Genomic DNA, 19,944 nt, shown 5'->3' on the forward strand with positions numbered 1-19,944 from the left:
ATGTCACTTTGAGGGAACTTATATGTCAACTTCATGTCAGAGTCACGTCAATATATGTCCAAGGGTTTGGAGGATAGAGACATTTTAATTTTTCGAGATTATTCGAAAGTCAATTTATGAAAAGAAAATATCTCCCGATCTGTATGAATCTGAGAGACAAAACTTATGTCACTTTAAGGGAACGTATGTGTCAACTTCATGTCAGAGTCACGTCAATGTATGTCCAAGGGTTTGGAGGAGTGAGACATTTAAATTTTTCGAGATTATTCGAAAGTCAATTTCTGAAAAGGCAAATATCTCCCGATCTGTTGGAATCTGAGAGACAAAACTTATGTCACTTTGAGGGAACGTATATGTTAACTTCATGTCAGAGTCACGTCAATGTATGTCAAAGGGTTTGGAGGAGTGAGACATTTTAATTTTTCGATATTATTCGAAAGTCAATTTTTGAAAAGGCAAATATCTCCCGATCTATACGAATCTGAGATACAAAACTTATGTCACTTTTGGGGAACGTATATGTCAACTTCATGTCATAGTCTCGTCAATGTATGTCTAGGGGTTTGGAGGATAGAGATATTTAAATTTCTCGAGATTATTCGAAAGTCAATTTTTGAAAAGGCAAATATCTCCCGATCTGTAGGTATCTGAGAGATAAAACTTATGTCACTTTGAGGGAACGTATATGTCAACTTCCTGTCAGATTCACGTAAAAGTATGTCCAAGGGTTTGGAGGATAGAGGCATTTAAATTTTTCGAGATTATTCAAAAGTCAATTTTTGAAAAGGCAAATATATCCCGATCTGTAGGAATCTGAGAGACAACACTTATGTCACTTTGAGGGAACGTATATGTCAACTTCATGTCAGAGTCACATCAATGTATGTCCAAGGGTTTTTAGGATAATCACATTTTAATTTTTCGAGATTATTCCAAAGTCAATTTTTGAAAAGGCAAATATATCCCGATCTGTAGGAATCTGAGAGACAAAACTTATGTCACTTTGAGGTAACGTATGTTTCAACTTCATGTGAGAGGCACGTCAATGTATGTCCAAGGGTTTGGAGGATAGAGATATTTTAATTTTTCGAGATTATTCGAAAGTCAATTTTTGAAAAGGCAAATATCTCCCGATCTGTAGGAATCTGAGAGACAAAACTTATGTCACTTTGAGGGAACGTATATGTCAACTTCATGTCAGATTCACGTCAATGTATGTCCAAGGGTTTGGAGTATAGAGACATTTTAATTTTTCGAGATTATTTGAAAGTTAATTTTTGAAAAGGCAAATATCTCCCGATCCGTAGGAATCTGAGAGACAGCACTTATGTCGCTTTGAGGGAATGTATATGTCAACTTCATGTCAGAGTCACGTCATTGCATGTCCAAGGGTTTGGAGGATAGAGACATTTTAATTTTTCGAGATTATTCGAAAGTCAATTATTGAAATGGCAAATATCTCCCGATCTGTAGGAATCTGAGAGATAAAACTTATGTCACTTTGAGGGAACATATATGTCAACTTCATGTCAGAGTCACGTCAATGTATGTCCAAGCGTTTGGAGGATAGAGACATTTTAATTTTTCGACTTTATTCGAAAGTCAATTTATGAAAAGGCAAATATCTCCCGATCTGTAAGAATCTGAGAGACAAAACTTATGTCACTTTGAGGGAACGTATATGTCAACTTCATGTCAGAGTCACGTCAATGTATGTCCAAGGGTTTGGAGGAGTGAGACATTTTAATTTTTCGAGATTATTCGAAAGTCAATTTTTGAAAAGGCAAATATCTCCCGATCTGTTGGAATCTGTGAGACAAAACTTATGTCACTTTGAGGGAACGTATATGTCAACTTCATGTCAGAGTCACGTCAATGTATGTCCAAGGGTTTTAAGGAGTGAGACATTTTAATTTTTCGAGATTATTCGAAAGTCAATTTTTGAAAAGGAAAATATCTCCCGATCTGTTGGAATCTGAGAGACAAAACTTATGTAATTTGAGGGAACGTATATGTCAACTTCATGTCAGATTCACGTCAAAGTATGTCCCAGGGGTTTGGAGGATAGAGGCATTTTAATTTTTCGAGATTATTCAAAAGTCAATTTTTGAAAAGGGAAATATATCCCGATCTTTAGGAATCTGAGAGACAACACTTATGTCACTTTGAGGGAACGTATATGTCAACTTCATGTCAGAGTCACGTCAATGTATGTCGAAGGGTTTAGAGGATAATCACATTTTAATTTTTCGAGATTATTCCAAAGTCAATTTTTGAAAAGGCAAATATATCCCGATCTGTAGGAATCTGAGAGACAACACTTATGTCACTTTGAGGGAGCGTATATGTCAACTTCATGTCAGAGTCAAGTCAATGTATGTCCAAGGGTTTGGAGGATAGAGATATTTTAATTTTTCGAGATTATTCGAAAGTCAATCTTTTAAAAGGCAAATATCTCCAGAACTGTAGGAATCTGAGAGACTAAACTTATGTCACTTTGAGGGAACGTATATATCAACTTCATGTCAGAGTCACGTCAATGTTTGTCAAAGAGTTTGGAGGATAGAGAAATTTTAATTTTTCGAGATTATTCGAAAGTCAATTTTTGAAAAGGCAAATATATCCCGATCTGTTGGAATCTGAGAGACAAAACTTATGTCACTTTGAGGTAACGTGTATGTGAACTTCGCGTCAGAGGCACTTCAATGTATGTCCAAGGGTTTGGAGGATAGAGATATTTTAATTTTTCGAGATTATTCGAAAGTCAATTTTTGAAAAGTCAAATATCTCCCGATCTGTAGGAATCTGAGAGACAAAACTTATGTCACTTTGAGGGAACGTATGTGTCAACTTCATGTCAGAGTCACGTCGATGTATGTCCAAGGGTTTGGAGAATAGAGACATTTTAATTTTTCGAGATTATTCGAAAGTCAATTTTTGAAAAGACAAATATCTCCCAATCTGTAGGAATCTGAGAGACAACACTTATGTCACTTTGAGGGAACGTATATGTCAACATCATGTCAGAGTGACGACAATGTATGTAAAAGGGTTTGAAGGATAGAGACATTTTAATTTTTCGATTTTATTCGAAAGTCAATTTTTGAAAAGACAAATATCTCCCGATCTGTAGGAATCTGAGAGACAAAACTTATGTCACTTTGAGGGAACGTATATGTCAACTTCATGTCAGAGTCACGTCAATGTATGTCCAAGGGGTTGGAGGATAGAGATATTTTAATTTTTCGAGATTATTTGAAAGTCAATTTTTGAAAAGGCAAATATCTCCCGATCTGTTGGAATCTGTGAGACAAAACTTATGTCACTTTGAGGGAACGTATATGTCAACTTTATGTCAGAGGCACGTCAATGTATGTCCAAGGGTTTGGAGGATAGAGATATTTTAATTTTTCGAGATTATTCGAAAGTCAATTTTTGAAAAGGCAAATATCTCCCGATGTGTAGGAATCTAAGAGACAAAACTTATGTCACTTTGAGGGAACGTATATGTCAACTTCATGTCAGATTCACGTCAAAGTATGTCAACGGGTTTGGAGGATAGAGGCATTTTAATTTTTCGAGATTGTTCGAAAGTCAATTTTTGAAAAGGCAAATATCTCCCGATCTGTATGTATCTGAGAGACAAAACTTATGTCACTTTGAGAGAACGTATATGTCAACTTCATGTCAGATTCACGTCAAAGTATGTCCAAGGGTTTAGAGGATAAACACATTTTAATTTTTCGAGATTATTCCAAAGTCAATTTTTGAAAAGGCAAATATCTCCCGATCTGGAGGAAACTGAGAGACAAACAATATGTCACTTTGAGGGAACGTACATGTCAACTTCATGTCAGATTCACGTCAAAGTATGTCCAAGGGTTTGGAGGATAGAGGCATTTTAATTTTTCGAGATTATTTCATAGTCAATTTTTGAAAAGGCAAATATATCCCGATCTGTAGGAATCTGAGAGACAACACTTATGTCACTTTGAGGGAACGTATATGTCAACTTCATGTCAGAGTCACGTCAATGTATGTCCAAGGGTTTAGAGGATAAACAAATTTTAATTTTTCGAGATTATTCCAAAGTCAATTTGTGAAAAGGCAAATATCTCCCGATCTGTTGGAATCTGAAAGACAAAACTTATGTCACTTTGAGGGAACTTATATGTCAACTTCATGTCAGAGTCACGTCAATATATGTCCAAGGGTTTGGAGGATAGAGACATTTTAATTTTTCGAGATTATTCGAAAGTCAATTTATGAAAAGAAAATATCTCCCGATCTGTATGAATCTGAGAGACAAAACTTATGTCACTTTGAGGGAACGTATGTGTCAACTTCATGTCAGAGTCACGTCAATGTATGTCCAAGGGTTTGGAGGAGTGAGACATTTAAATTTTTCGAGATTATTCGAAAGTCAATTTCTGAAAAGGCAAATATCTCCCGATCTGTTGGAATCTGAGAGACAAAACTTATGTCACTTTGAGGGAACGTATATGTTAACTTCATGTCAGAGTCACGTCAATGTATGTCAAAGGGTTTGGAGGAGTGAGACATTTTAATTTTTCGATATTATTCGAAAGTCAATTTTTAAAAAGGCAAATATCTCCCGATCTATACGAATCTGAGATACAAAACTTATGTCACTTTTGGGGAACGTATATGTCAACTTCATGTCAGAGTCTCGTCAATGTATGTCTAGGGGTTTGGAGGATAGAGATATTTAAATTTCTCGAGATTATTCGAAAGTCAATTTTTGAAAAGGCAAATATCTCCCGATCTGTAGGTATCTGAGAGATAAAACTTATGTCACTTTGAGGGAACGTATATGTCAACTTCCTGTCAGATTCACGTAAAAGTATGTCCAAGGGTTTGGAGGATAGAGGCATTTAAATTTTTCGAGATTATTCAAAAGTCAATTTTTGAAAAGGCAAATATATCCCGATCTGTAGGAATCTGAGAGACAACACTTATGTCACTTTGAGGGAATGTATATGTCAACTTCATGTCAGAGTCACGTCAATGTATGTCCAAGGGTTTGGAGGATAGAGATATTTTAATTTTTCGAGATTATTCGAAAGTCAATTTCTGAAAAGGCAAATATCTCCCGAACTGTAGGAATCTGAGAGACAAAACTTATGTCACTTTGAGGGAACATATATGTCAACTTCATGTCAGAGTCACGTCAATGTATGTCCAAGAGTTTGGAGGATAGAGATATTTTAATTTTTCGAGATTATTTGAAAGTCAATTTTTGAAAAGGCAAATATCTCCCGATCTGTTGGAATCTGTGAGACAAAACTTATGTCACTTTGAGGGAACGTATATGTCAACTTTATGTCAGAGGCACGTCAATGTATGTCCAAGGGTTTGAAGGATAAAGATATTTTAATTTTTCGAGATTATTCGAAAGTCAATTTTTGAAAAGGCAAATATCTCCCGATGTGTAGGAATCTAAGAGACAAAACTTATGTCACTTTGAGGGAACGTATATGTCAACTTCATGTCAGATTCACGTCAAAGTATGTCCAAGGGTTTGGAGGATAGAGGCATTTTAATTTTTCGAGATTATTCGAAAGTCAATTTTTGAAAAGGCAAATATCTCCCGATCTGTATGTATCTGAGAGAAAAAACTTATGTCACTTTGAGAGAACGTATATGTCAACTTCATGTCAGATTCACGTCAAAGTATGTCCAAGTGTTTAGAGGATAAACACATTTTAATTTTTCGAGATTATTCCAAAGTCAATTTTTGAAAAGGCAAATATCTCCCGATCTGGAGGAAACTGAGAGACAAACAATATGTCACTTTGAGGGAACGTACATGTCAACTTCATGTCAGATTTACGTCAAAGTATGTCCAAGGGTTTGGAGGATAGAGGCATTTTAATTTTTCGAGATTATTTCATAGTCAATTTTTGAAAAGGCAAATATATCCCGATCTGTAGGAATCTGAGAGACAACACTAATGTCACTTTGAGGGAACGTATATGTCAACTTCATGTCAGAGTCACGTCAATGTATGTCCAAGGGTTTAGAGGATAAACAAATTTTAATTTTTCGAGATTATTCCAAAGTCAATTTGTGAAAAGGCAAATATCTCCCGATCTGGAGGAAACTGAGAGACAAACAATATGTCACTTTGAGGGAACGTATATGTCAACTTCATGTCAGATTCACGTCAAAGTATGTCCAAGGGTTTCGAAGATAGAGGCATTTTAATTTTTCGAGATTATTCGAAAGTCAATTTATGAAAAGGCAAATATCTCCCGATCTGTAGGAATCTGAGAGACAAAACTTATGTCACTTTGAGGGAACGTATATGTCAACTTCATGTCAGAGTCACGTCAATGTATGTCCAAGGGTTTGGAGGAGTGAGACATTTAAATTTTTCGAGATTATTCGAAAGTCAATTTTTGAAAATGCAAATATCTCCCGATCTGTTGGAATCTGAGAGACAAAACTGATGTCACTTTGAGGGAACATATATGTCAACTTCATGTCAGAGTCACGTCAATGTATGTCCAAGGGTTTGGAGGATAGAGATATTTTAATTTTTCGAGATTATTCGAAAGTCAATTTTTGAAAAGGCAAATACCTCCCGATCTGTAGGAATCTGAGAGACAAAACTTATGTCACTTTGAGGGAACGTATATGTCAACTTCATGTCAGAGTCACGTCAATGTATGTCCAAGGGTTTGGAGGATAGCGACATTTTAATTTTTCGAGATTATTCGAAAGGCAATTTTTGAAAAGTCAAATATCTCCCGATCTGTAGGAATCTGAGAGACAACACTTATGTCACTTTGAGGGAACGTATGTGTCAAAATCATGTCAGAGTCACGTCGATGTATGTCCAAGGGTTTGGAGAATAGAGACATTTTAATTTTTCGAGTTTATTCGAAAGACAATTTTTGATAAGGCAAATATCTCCCGATCCGTAGGAATCTGAGAGACAACACTTATGTCACTTTGAGGGAACGTATATGTCAACATCATGTCAGAGTGACGTCAATGTATGTCCAAGGTTTTGGAGGATAGAGACATTTTAATTTTTCGAGATTATTCGAAAGTCAATTTTTGAAAAGACAAATATCTCCCGATCTGTAGGAATCTGAGAGACAAAACTTATGTCACTTTGAGGGAACGTATATGTCAACTTCATGTCAGAGTCACGTCAATGTATGTCCAAGGGGTTGGAGGATAGAGATAATTTAATTTTTCGAGATTATTCCAAAGTCAATTTTTGAAAAGGCAAATATATCCCGATCTGTAGGAATCTGGGAGACAACACTTATGTCACTTTGAAGGAACGTATATGTCAACTTCATGTCATAGTCACGTTAATGTATGTCCAAGGGTTTGGAGGATAGAGATATTTTAATTTTTCGAGATTATTCGAAAGTCAATCTTTTAAAAGGCAAATATCTCCCGAACTGTAGGAATCTGAGAGACAAAACTTATGTCACTTTGAGGGAACGTATATGTCAACTTCATGTCAGAGTCACGTCAATGTATGTCGAAGGGTTTGGAGGATAGCGACATTTTAATTTTTCGAGATTATTCGAAAGGCAATTTTTGAAAAGTCAAATATCTCCCGATCTGTAGGAATCTGAGAGACAACACTTATGTCACTTTGAGGGAACGTATGTATCAACTTCATGTCAGAGTCACGTCGATGTATGTCCAAGGGTTTGGAGAATAGAGACATTTTAATTTTTCGAGTTTATTCGAAAGACAATTTTTGATAAGGCAAATATCTCCCGATTTGGATTAAACTGAGAGACAAACAATATGACACTTTGAGGGAACGTACATGTCAACTTCATGTCAGATTCACGTCAAAGTATGTCCAAGGGTTTGGAGGATAGAGACATTTTAATTTTTCGAGATTATTTCAAAGTCAATTTTTGAAAAGGCAAATATATCCCGATCTGTAGGAATCTGAGAGACAACACTTATGTCACTTTGAGGGAACGTATATGTCAACTTCATGTCAGAGTCACGTCAATGTATGTCCAAGGGTTTAGAGGATAAACACATTTTAATTTTTCGAGATTATTCCAAAGTCAATTTTTGAAAAGGCAAATATCTCCCGATCTGGAGGAAACTGAGAGACAAACAATATGTCACTTTGAAGGAACGTATATGTCAACTTCATGTCAGATTCACGTCAAAGTATGTCCAAGGGTTTCGAGGATAGATTCATTTTAATTTTTCGAGATTATTTCAAAGTCTATTTTTGAAAAGGCAAATATCTCCCGATCTGTAGGAATCTGAGAGACAAAACTTATGTCACTTTGAGGGAACGTATATGTCAACTTCATGTCAGATTCACGTCAATGTATGTCCAAGGGTTTGGAGTATAGAGACATTTTAATTTTTCGAGATTATTCGAAAGTCAATTTTTGAAAAGGCAAATATCTCCCGATCCGTAGGAATCTGAGAGACAACACTTATGTCACTTTGAGGGAATGTATATGTCAACTTCATATCAGAGTCACGTCATTGCATGTCCAAGGGTTTGGAGGATAGAGACATTTTAATTTTTCGAGATTATTTGAAAGTCAATTATTGAAATGGCAAATATCTCCCGATCTGTAGGAATCTGAGAGACAAAACTTATGTCACTTTGAGGGAACATATATGTCAAATTCATGTCAGAGTCACGTCAATGTATGTAAAAAAGCGTTTGGAGGATAGAGACATTTTAATTTTTCGAGTTTATTCGAAAGTCAATTTATGAAAAGGCAAATATCTCCCGATCTGTAAGAATCTGAGAGACAAAACTTATGTCACTTTGAGGGAACGTATATGTCAACTTCGTGTCAGAGTCACGTCAATGTATGTCCAAGGGTTTGGAGGAGTGAGACATTTTAATTTTTCGAGATTATTCGAAAGTCAATTTTTGAAAAGGCAAATATCTCCCGATCTGTTGGAATCTGAGAGACAAAACTTATGTCACTTTGAGGGAACGTATATGTCAACTTCATGTCAGAGTGACGTCAATGTATGTCCAAGGGTTTGGAGGATAGAGACATTTTAATTTTTCGAGATTATTCGAAAGTCAATTTTTGAAAAGACAAATATCTCCCGATCTGTAGGAATCTGAGAGACAAAACTTATGTCACTTTGAGGGAACGTATATGTCAACATCATGTCAGAGTCACGTCAATGTATGTCCAAGGGGTTGGAGGATAGAGATATTTTAATTTTTCGAGATTATTCGATAGTAAATTTTTGAAAAGGCAAATATCTCCCGATCTGGAGGAAACTGAGAGACAAACAATATGACACTTTGAGGGAACGTATATGTCAACTTCATGTCAGATTCACGTCAAAGTATGTCCAAGGGTTTGGAGGATAGAGGCATTTTAATTTTTCGAGATTATTTCAAAGTCAATTTTTGAAAAGGCAAATATATCCCGATCTGTAGGAATCTGAGAGACAAAACTTATGTCACTTTGAGGTAACGTATGTTTCAACTTCATGTCAGAGTGACGACAATGTATGTAAAAGGGTTTGAAGGATAGAGACATTTTAATTTTTCGATTTTATTCGAAAGTCAATTTTTGAAAAGACAAATATCTCCCGATCTGTAGGAATCTGAGAGACAAAACTTATGTCACTTTGAGGGAATGTATATGTCAACTTCATGTCAGAGTCACGTCAATGTATGTCCAAGGGGTTGGAGGATAGAGATATTTTAATTTTTCGAGATTATTTGAAAGTCAATTTTTGAAAAGGCAAATATCTCCCGATCTGTTGGAATCTGTGAGACAAAACTTATGTCACTTTGAGGGAACGTATATGTCAACTTTATGTCAGAGGCACGTCAATGTATGTCCAAGGGTTTGGAGGATAGAGATATTTTAATTTTTCGAGATTATTCGAAAGTCAATTTTTGAAAAGGCAAATATCTCCCGATGTGTAGGAATCTAAGAGACAAAACTTATGTCACTTTGAGGGAACGTATATGTCAACTTCATGTCAGATTCACGTCAAAGTATGTCCAAGGGTTTGGAGGATAGAGGCATTTTAATTTTTCGAGATTATTCGAAAGTCAATTTTTGAAAAGGCAAATATCTCCCGATCTGTATGTATCTGAGAGACAAAACTTATGTCACTTTGAGAGAACGTATATGTCAACTTCATGTCAGATTCACGTCAAAGTATGTCCAAGGGTTTAGAGGATAAACACATTTTAATTTTTCGAGATTATTCCAAAGTCAATTTTTGAAAAGGCAAATATCTCCCGATCTGGAGGAAACTGAGAGACAAACAATATGTCACTTTGAGGGAACGTACATGTCAACTTCATGTCAGATTCACGTCAAAGTATGTCCAAGGGTTTGGAGGATAGAGGCATTTTAATTTTTCGAGATTATTTCATAGTCAATTTTTGAAAAGGCAAATATATCCCGATCTGTAGGAATCTGAGAGACAACACTTATGTCACTTTGAGGGAACGTATATGTCAACTTCATGTCAGAGTCACGTCAATGTATGTCCAAGGGTTTAGAGGATAAACAAATTTTAATTTTTCGAGATTATTCCAAAGTCAATTTGTGAAAAGGCAAATATCTCCCGATCTGTTGGAATCTGAAAGACAAAACTTATGTCACTTTGAGGGAACTTATATGTCAACTTCATGTCAGAGTCACGTCAATGTATGTCCAAGGGTTTGGAGGATAGAGACATTTTAATTTTTCGAGATTATTCGAAAGTCAATTTATGAAAAGAAAATATCTCCCGATCTGTGTGAATCTGAGAGACAAAACTTATGTCACTTTGAGGTAACGTATGTGTCAACTTCATGTCAGAGTCACGTCAATGTATGTCCAAGGGTTTGGAGGAGTGAGACATTTAAATTTTTCGAGATTATTCGAAAGTCAATTTCTGAAAAGGCAAATATCTCCCGATCTGTTGGAATCTGAGAGACAAAACTTATGTCACTTTGAGGGAACGTATATGTTAACTTCATGTCAGAGTCACGTCAATGTATGTCAAAGGGTTTGGAGGAGTGAGACATTTTAATTTTTCGATATTATTCGAAAGTCAATTTTTGAAAAGGAAATATCTCCCGATCTATACGAATCTGAGATACAAAACTTATGTCACTTTTGGGGAACGTATATGTCAACTTCATGTCAGAGTCTCGTCAATGTATGTCTAGGGGTTTGGAGGATAGAGATATTTAAATTTCTCGAGATTATTCGAAAGTCAATTTTTGAAAAGGCAAATATCTCCCGATCTGTTGGAATCTGTGAGACAAAACTTATGTCACTTTGAGGGAACGTATATGTCAACTTTATGTCAGAGGCACGTCAATGTATGTCCAAGAGTTTGGAGGATAGAGATATTTTAATTTTTCGAGATTATTCGAAAGTCAATTTTTGAAAAGGCAAATATCTCCCGATGTGTAGGAATCTAAAAGATAAAACTTATGTCACTTTGAAGGAACGTATATGTCAACTTCATGTCAGATTCACGTCAAAGTATGTCCAAGGGTTTGGAGGATAGAGGCATTTTAATTTTTCGAGATTATTCGAAAGTCAATTTTTGAAAAGGCAAATATCTCCCGATCTGTATGTATCTGAGAGACAAAACTTATGTCACTTTGAGAGAACGTATATGTCAACTTCATGTCAGATTCACGTCAAAGTATGTCCAAGGGTTTAGAGGATAAACACATTTTAATTTTTCGAGATTAATCCAAAGTCAATTTTTGAAAAGGCAAATATCTCCCGATCTGGAGGAAACTGAGAGACAAACAATATGTCACTTTGAGGGAACGTACATGTCAACTTCATGTCAGATTCACGTCAAAGTATGTCCAAGGGTTTGGAGGATAGAGGCATTTTAATTTTTCGAGATTATTTCATAGTCAATTTTGGAAAAGGCAAATATATCCCGATCTGTAGGAATCTGAGAGACAACACTTATGTCACTTTGAGGGAACGTATATGTCAACTTCATGTCAGAGTCACGTCAATGTATGTCCAAGGGTTTAGAGGATAAACAAATTTTAATTTTTCGAGATTATTCCAAAGTCAATTTGTGAAAAGGCAAATATCTCCCGATCTGGAGGAAACTGAGAGACAAACAATATGTCACTTTGAGGGAACGTATATGTCAACTTCATGTCAGATTCACGTCAAAGTATGTCCAAGGGTTTCGAAGATAGAGGCATTTTAATTTTTCGAGATTATTCGAAAGTCAATTTATGAAAAGGCAAATATCTCCCGATCTGTAGGAATCTGAGAGACAAAACTTATGTCACTTTGAGGGAACGTATATGTCAACTTCATGTCAGAGTCACGTCAATGTATGTCCAAGGGTTTTTAGGAGTGAGACATTTAAATTTTTCGAGATTATTCGAAAGTCAATTTTTGAAAAGGCAAATATCTCCCGATCTGTTGGAATCTGAGAGACAAAACTGATGTCACTTTGAGGGAACATATATGTCAACTTCATGTCAGAGTCACGTCAATGTATGTCCAAGGGTTTGGAGGATAGAGATATTTTAATTTTTCGAGATTATTCGAAAGTCAATTTTTGAAAAGGCAAATACCTCCCGATCTGTAGGAATCTGAGAGACAAAACTTATGTCACTTTGAGGGAACGTATATGTCAACTTCATGTCAGAGTCACGTCAATGTATGTCCAAGGGTTTGGAGGATAGCGACATTTTAATTTTTCGAGATTATTCGAAAGGCAATTTTTGAAAAGTCAAATATCTCCCGATCTGTAGGAATCTGAGAGACAACACTTATGTCACTTTGAGGGAACGTATGTGTCAAAATCATGTCAGAGTCACGTCGATGTATGTCCAAGGGTTTGGAGAATAGAGACATTTTAATTTTTCGAGTTTATTCGAAAGACAATTTTTGATAAGGCAAATATCTCCCGATCCGTAGGAATCTGAGAGACAACACTTATGTCACTTTGAGGGAACGTATATGTCAACTTCATGTCAGAGTCACGTCAATGTATGTCGAAGGGTTTGGAGGATAGCGACATTTCAATTTTTCGAGATTATTCGAAAGGCAATTTTTGAAAAGTCAAATATCTCCCGATCTGTAGGAATCTGAGAGACAACACTTATGTCACTTTGTGGGAACGTATGTGTCAACTTCATGTCAGAGTCACGTCGATGTATGTCCAAGGGTTTGGAGAATAGAGACATTTTAATTTTTCGAGTTTATTTGAAAGACAATTTTTGATAAGGCAAATATCTCCCGATCTGGAGGAAACTGAGAGACAAACAATATGACACTTTGAGGGAACGTACATGTCAACTTCATGTCAGATTCACGTCAAAGTATGTCCAAGGGTTTGGAGGATAGAGACATTTTAATTTTTCGAGATTATTTCAAAGTCAATTTTTGAAAAGGCAAATATATCCCGATCTGTAGGAATCTGAGAGACAACACTTATGTCACTTTGAGGGAACGTATATGTCAACTTCATGTCAGAGTCACGTCAATGTATGTCCAAGGGTTTAGAGGATAAACACATTTTAATTTTTCGAGATTATTCCAAAGTCAATTTGTGAAAAGGCAAATATCTCCCGATCTGTTGGAATCTGAAAGACAAAACTTATGTCACTTTGAGGGAACTTATATGTCAACTTCATGTCAGAGTCACGTCAATGTATGTCCAAGGGTTTGGAGGATAGAGACATTTTAATTTTTCGAGATTATTCGAAAGTCAATTTATGAAAAGAAAATATCTCCCGATCTGTGTGAATCTGAGAGACAAAACTTATGTCACTTTGAGGTAACGTATGTGTCAACTTCATGTCAGAGTCACGTCAATGTATGTCCAAGGGTTTGGAGGAGTGAGACATTTAAATTTTTCGAGATTATTCGAAAGTCAATTTCTGAAAAGGCAAATATCTCCCGATCTGTTGGAATCTGAGAGACAAAACTTATGTCACTTTGAGGGAACGTATATGTTAACTTCATGTCAGAGTCACGTCAATGTATGTCGAAGGGTTTGGAGGAGTGAGACATTTTAATTTTTCGATATTATTCGAAAGTCAATTTTTGAAAAGGCAAATATCTCCCGATCTATACGAATCTGAGATACAAAACTTATGTCACTTTTGGGGAACGTATATGTCAACTTCATGTCAGAGTCTCGTCAATGTATGTCTAGGGGTTTGGAGGATAGAGATATTTAAATTTCTCGAGATTATTCGAAAGTCAATTTTTGAAAAGGCAAATATCTCCCGATCTGTTGGAATCTGTGAGACAAAACTTATGTCACTTTGAGGGAACGTATATGTCAACTTTACGTCAGAGGCACGTCAATGTATGTCCAAGGGTTTGGAGGATAGAGATATTTTAATTTTTCGAGATTATTCGAAAGTCAATTTTTGAAAAGGCAAATATCTCCCGATGTGTAGGAATCTAAAAGATAAAACTTATGTCACTTTGAAGGAACGTATATGTCAACTTCATGTCAGATTCACGTCAAAGTATGTCCAAGGGTTTGGAGGATAGAGGCATTTTAATTTTTCGAGATTATTCGAAAGTCAATTTTTGAAAAGGCAAATATCTCCCGATCTGTATGTATCTGAGAGACAAAACTTATGTCACTTTGAGAGAACGTATATGTCAACTTCATGTCAGATTCACGTCAAAGTATGTCCAAGGGTTTAGAGGATAAACACATTTTAATTTTTCGAGATTATTCCAAAGTCAATTTTTGAAAAGGCAAATATCTCCCGATCTGGAGGAAACTGAGAGACAAACAATATGTCACTTTGAGGGAACGTACATGTCAACTTCATGTCAGATTCACGTCAAAGTATGTCCAAGGGTTTGGAGGATAGAGGCATTTTAATTTTTCGAGATTATTTCATAGTCAATTTTGGAAAAGGCAAATATATCCCGATCTGTAGGAATCTGAGAGACAACACTTATGTCACTTTGAGGGAACGTATATGTCAACTTCATGTCAGAGTCACGTCAATGTATGTCCAAGGGTTTAGAGGATAAACAAATTTTAATTTTTCGAGATTATTCCAAAGTCAATTTGTGAAAAGGCAAATATCTCCCGATCTGGAGGAAACTGAGAGACAAACAATATGTCACTTTGAGGGAACGTATATGTCAACTTCATGTCAGATTCACGTCAAAGTATGTCCAAGGGTTTCGAAGATAGAGGCATTTTAATTTTTCGAGATTATTCGAAAGTCAATTTATGAAAAGGCAAATATCTCCCGATCTGTAGGAATCTGAGAGACAAAACTTATGTCACTTTGAGGGAACGTATATGTCAACTTCATGTCAGAGTCACGTCAATGTATGTCCAAGGGTTTTTAGGAGTGAGACATTTAAATTTTTCGAGATTATTCGAAAGTCAATTTTTGAAAAGGCAAATATCTCCCGATCTGTTGGAATCTGAGAGACAAAACTGATGTCACTTTGAGGGAACATATATGTCAACTTCATGTCAGAGTCACGTCAATGTATGTCCAAGGGTTTGGAGGATAGAGATATTTTAATTTTTCGAGATTATTCGAAAGTCAATTTTTGAAAAGGCAAATACCTCCCGATCTGTAGGAATCTGAGAGACAAAACTTATGTCACTTTGAGGGAACGTATATGTCAACTTCATGTCAGAGTCACGTCAATGTATGTCCAAGGGTTTGGAGGATAGCGACATTTTAATTTTTCGAGATTATTCGAAAGGCAATTTTTGAAAAGTCAAATATCTCCCGATCTGTAGGAATCTGAGAGACAACACTTATGTCACTTTGAGGGAACGTATGTGTCAAAATCTTGTCAGAGTCACGTCGATGTATGTCCAAGGGTTTGGAGAATAGAGACATTTTAATTTTTCGAGTTTATTCGAAAGACAATTTTTGATAAGGCAAATATCTCCCGATCCGTAGGAATCTGAGAGACAACACTTATGTCACTTTGAGGGAACGTATATGTCAACTTCATGTCAGAGTCACGTCAATGTATGTCGAAGGATTTGGAGGATAGCGACATTTCAATTTTTCGAGATTATTCGAAAGGCAATTTTTGAAAAGTCAAATATCTCCCGATCTGTAGGAATCTGAGAGACAACACTTATGTCACTTTGAGGGAACGTATGTGTCAACTTCATGTCAGAGTCACGTCGATGTATGTCCAAGGGTTTGGAGAATAGAGACATTTTAATTTTTCGAGTTTATTTGAAAGACAATTTTTGATAAGGCAAATATCTCCCGATCTGGAGGAAACTGAGAGACAAACAATATGACACTTTGAGGGAACGTACATGTCAACTTCATGTCAGATTCACGTCAAAGTATGTCCAAGGGTTTGGAGGATAGAGACATTTTAATTTTTCGAGATTATTTCAAAGTCAATTTTTGAAAAGGCAAATATATCCCGATCTGTAGGAATCTGAGAGACAACACTTATGTCACTTTGAGGGAACGTATATGTCAACTTCATGTCAGAGTCACGTCAATGTATGTCCAAGGGTTTAGAGGATAAACACATTTTAATTTTTCGAGATTATTCCAAAGTCAATTTTTGAAAAGGCAAATATCTCCCGATCTGGAGGAAACTGAGAGACAAACAATATGTCACTTTGAAGGAACGTATATGTCAACTTCATGTCAGATTCACGACAAAGTATGTCCAAGGGTTTCGAGGATAGATTCATTTTAATTTTTCGAGATTATTTCAAAGTCAATTTTTGAAAAGGCAAATATCTCCCGATCTGTAGGAATCTGAGAGACAAAACTTATGTCACTTTGAGGGAACGTATATGTCAACTTCATGTCAGATTCACGTCAATGTATGTCCAAGGGTTTGGAGTATAGAGACATTTTAATTTTTCGAGATTATTCGAAAGTCAATTTTTGAAAAGGCAAATATCTCCCGATCCGTAGGAATCTGAGAGACAACACTTATGTCACTTTGAGGGAATGTATATGTCAACTTCATGTCAGAGTCACGTCATTGCATGTCCAAGGGTTTGGAGGATAGAGACATTTTAATTTTTCGAGATTATTTGAAAGTCAATTATTGAAATGGCAAATATCTCCCGATCTGTAGGAATCTGAGAGACAAAACTTATGTCACTTTGAGGGAACATATATGTCAACTTCATGTCAGAGTCACGTCAATGTATGTAAAAAAGCGTTTGGAGGATAGAGACATTTTAATTTTTCGAGTTTATTCGAAAGTCAATTTATGAAAAGGCAAATATCTCCCGATCTGTAAGAATCTGAGAGACAAAACTTATGTCACTTTGAGGGAACGTATATGTCAACTTCATGTCAGAGTCACGTCAATGTATGTCCAAGGGTTTGGAGGAGTGAGACATTTTAATTTTTCGAGATTATTCGAAAGTCAATTTTTGAAAAGGCAAATATCTCCCGATCTGTTGGAATCTGAGAGACAAAACTTATGTCACTTTGAGGGAACGTATATGTCAACTTCATGTCAGAGTGACGTCAATGTATGTCCAAGGGTTTGGAGGATAGAGACATTTTAATTTTTCGAGATTATTCGAAAGTCAATTTTTGAAAAGACAAATATCTCCCGATCTGTAGGAATCTGAGAGACAAAACTTATGTCACTTTGAGGGAACGTATATGTCAACATCATGTCAGAGTCACGTCAATGTATGTCCAAGGGGTTGGAGGATAGAGATATTTTAATTTTTCGAGATTATTCGATAGTAAATTTTTGAAAAGGCAAATATCTCCCGATCTGGAGGAAACTGAGAGACAAACAATATGACACTTTGAGGGAACGTATATGTCAACTTTATGTCAGATTCACGTCAAAGTATGTCCAAGGGTTTGGAGGATAGAGGCATTTTAATTTTTCGAGATTATTTCAAAGTCAATTTTTGAAAAGGCAAATATATCCCGATCTGTAGGAATCTGAGAGACAAAACTTATGTCACTTTGAGGGAACGTATATGTCAACTTCATGTCAGAGTCACGTCAATGTATGTCCAAGGGTTTTAAGGAGTGAGACATTTTAATTTTTCGAGATTATTCGAAAGTCAATTTTTGAAAAGGCAAATATCTCCCGATCTGTTGGAATCTGAGAGACAAAACTTATGTAATTTGAGGGAACGTATATGTCAACTTCATGTCAGATTCACGTCAAAGTATGTCCCAGGGGTTTGGAGGATAGAGGCATTTTAATTTTTCGAGATTATTCAAAAGTCAATTTTTGAAAAGGGAAATATATCCCGATCTTTAGGAATCTGAGAGACAACACTTATGTCACTTTGAGGGAACGTATATGTCAACTTCATGTCAGAGTCACGTCAATGTATGTCGAAGGGTTTAGAGGATAATCACATTTTAATTTTTCGAGATTATTCCAAAGTCAATTTTTGAAAAGGCAAATATATCCCGATCTGTAGGAATCTGAGAGACAACACTTATGTCACTTTGAGGGAGCGTATATGTCAACTTCATGTCAGAGTCAAGTCAATGTATGTCCAAGGGTTTGGAGGATAGAGATATTTTAATTTTTCGAGATTATTCGAAAGTCAATCTTTTAAAAGGCAAATATCTCCAGAACTGTAGGAATCTGAGAAACTAAACTTATGTCACTTTGAGGGAACGTATATGTCAACTTCATGTCAGATTCACGTCAAAGTATGTCCAAGGGTTTCGAAGATAGAGGCATTTTAATTTTTCGAGATTATTCGAAAGTCAATTTATGAAAAGGCAAATATCTCCCGATCTGTAGGAATCTGAGAGACAAAACTTATGTCACTTTGAGGGAACGTATATGTCAACTTCATGTCAGAGTCACGTCAATGTATGTCCAAGGGTTTTTAGGAGTGAGACATTTAAATTTTTCGAGATTATTCGAAAGTCAATTTTTGAAAAGGCAAATATCTCCCGATCTGTTGGAATCTGAGAGACAAAACTGATGTCACTTTGAGGGAACATATATGTCAACTTCATGTCAGAGTCACGTCAATGTATGTCCAAGGGTTTGGAGGATAGAGATATTTTAATTTTTCGAGATTATTCGAAAGTCAATTTTTGAAAAGGCAAATACCTCCCGATCTGTAGGAATCTGAGAGACAAAACTTATGTCACTTTGAGGGAACGTATATGTCAACTTCATGTCAGAGTCACGTCAATGTATGTCCAAGGGTTTGGAGGATAGCGACATTTTAATTTTTCGAGATTATTCGAAAGGCAATTTTTGAAAAGTCAAATATCTCCCGATCTGTAGGAATCTGAGAGACAACACTTATGTCACTTTGAGGGAACGTATGTGTCAAAATCTTGTCAGAGTCACGTCGATGTATGTCCAAGGGTTTGGAGAATAGAGACATTTTAATTTTTCGAGTTTATTCGAAAGACAATTTTTGATAAGGCAAATATCTCCCGATCCGTAGGAATCTGAGAGACAACACTTATGTCACTTTGAGGGAACGTATATGTCAACTTCATGTCAGAGTCACGTCAATGTATGTCGAAGGGTTTGGAGGATAGCGACATTTCAATTTTTCGAGATTATTCGAAAGACAATTTTTGAAAAGTCAAATATCTCCCGATCTGTAGGAATCTGAGAGACAACACTTATGTCACTTTGAGGGAACGTATGTGTCAACTTCATGTCAGAGTCACGTCGATGTATGTCCAAGGGTTTGGAGAATAGAGACATTTTAATTTTTCGAGTTTATTTGAAAGACAATTTTTGATAAGGCAAATATCTCCCGATCTGGAGGAAACTGAGAGACAAACAATATGACACTTTGAGGGAACGTACATGTCAACTTCATGTCAGATTCACGTCAAAGTATGTCCAAGGGTTTGGAGGATAGAGACATTTTAATTTTTCGAGATTATTTCAAAGTCAATTTTTGAAAAGGCAAATATATCCCGATCTGTAGGAATCTGAGAGACAACACTTATGTCACTTTGAGGGAACGTATATG

Source organism: Zootermopsis nevadensis, unplaced genomic scaffold, assembly GCF_977971745.1.
Source record: "Zootermopsis nevadensis isolate Lab colony 2312 unplaced genomic scaffold, Znev_1.0 Znev_ptg000045l, whole genome shotgun sequence".
NCBI classification, from domain to species: domain Eukaryota; kingdom Metazoa; phylum Arthropoda; class Insecta; order Blattodea; family Termopsidae; genus Zootermopsis; species Zootermopsis nevadensis.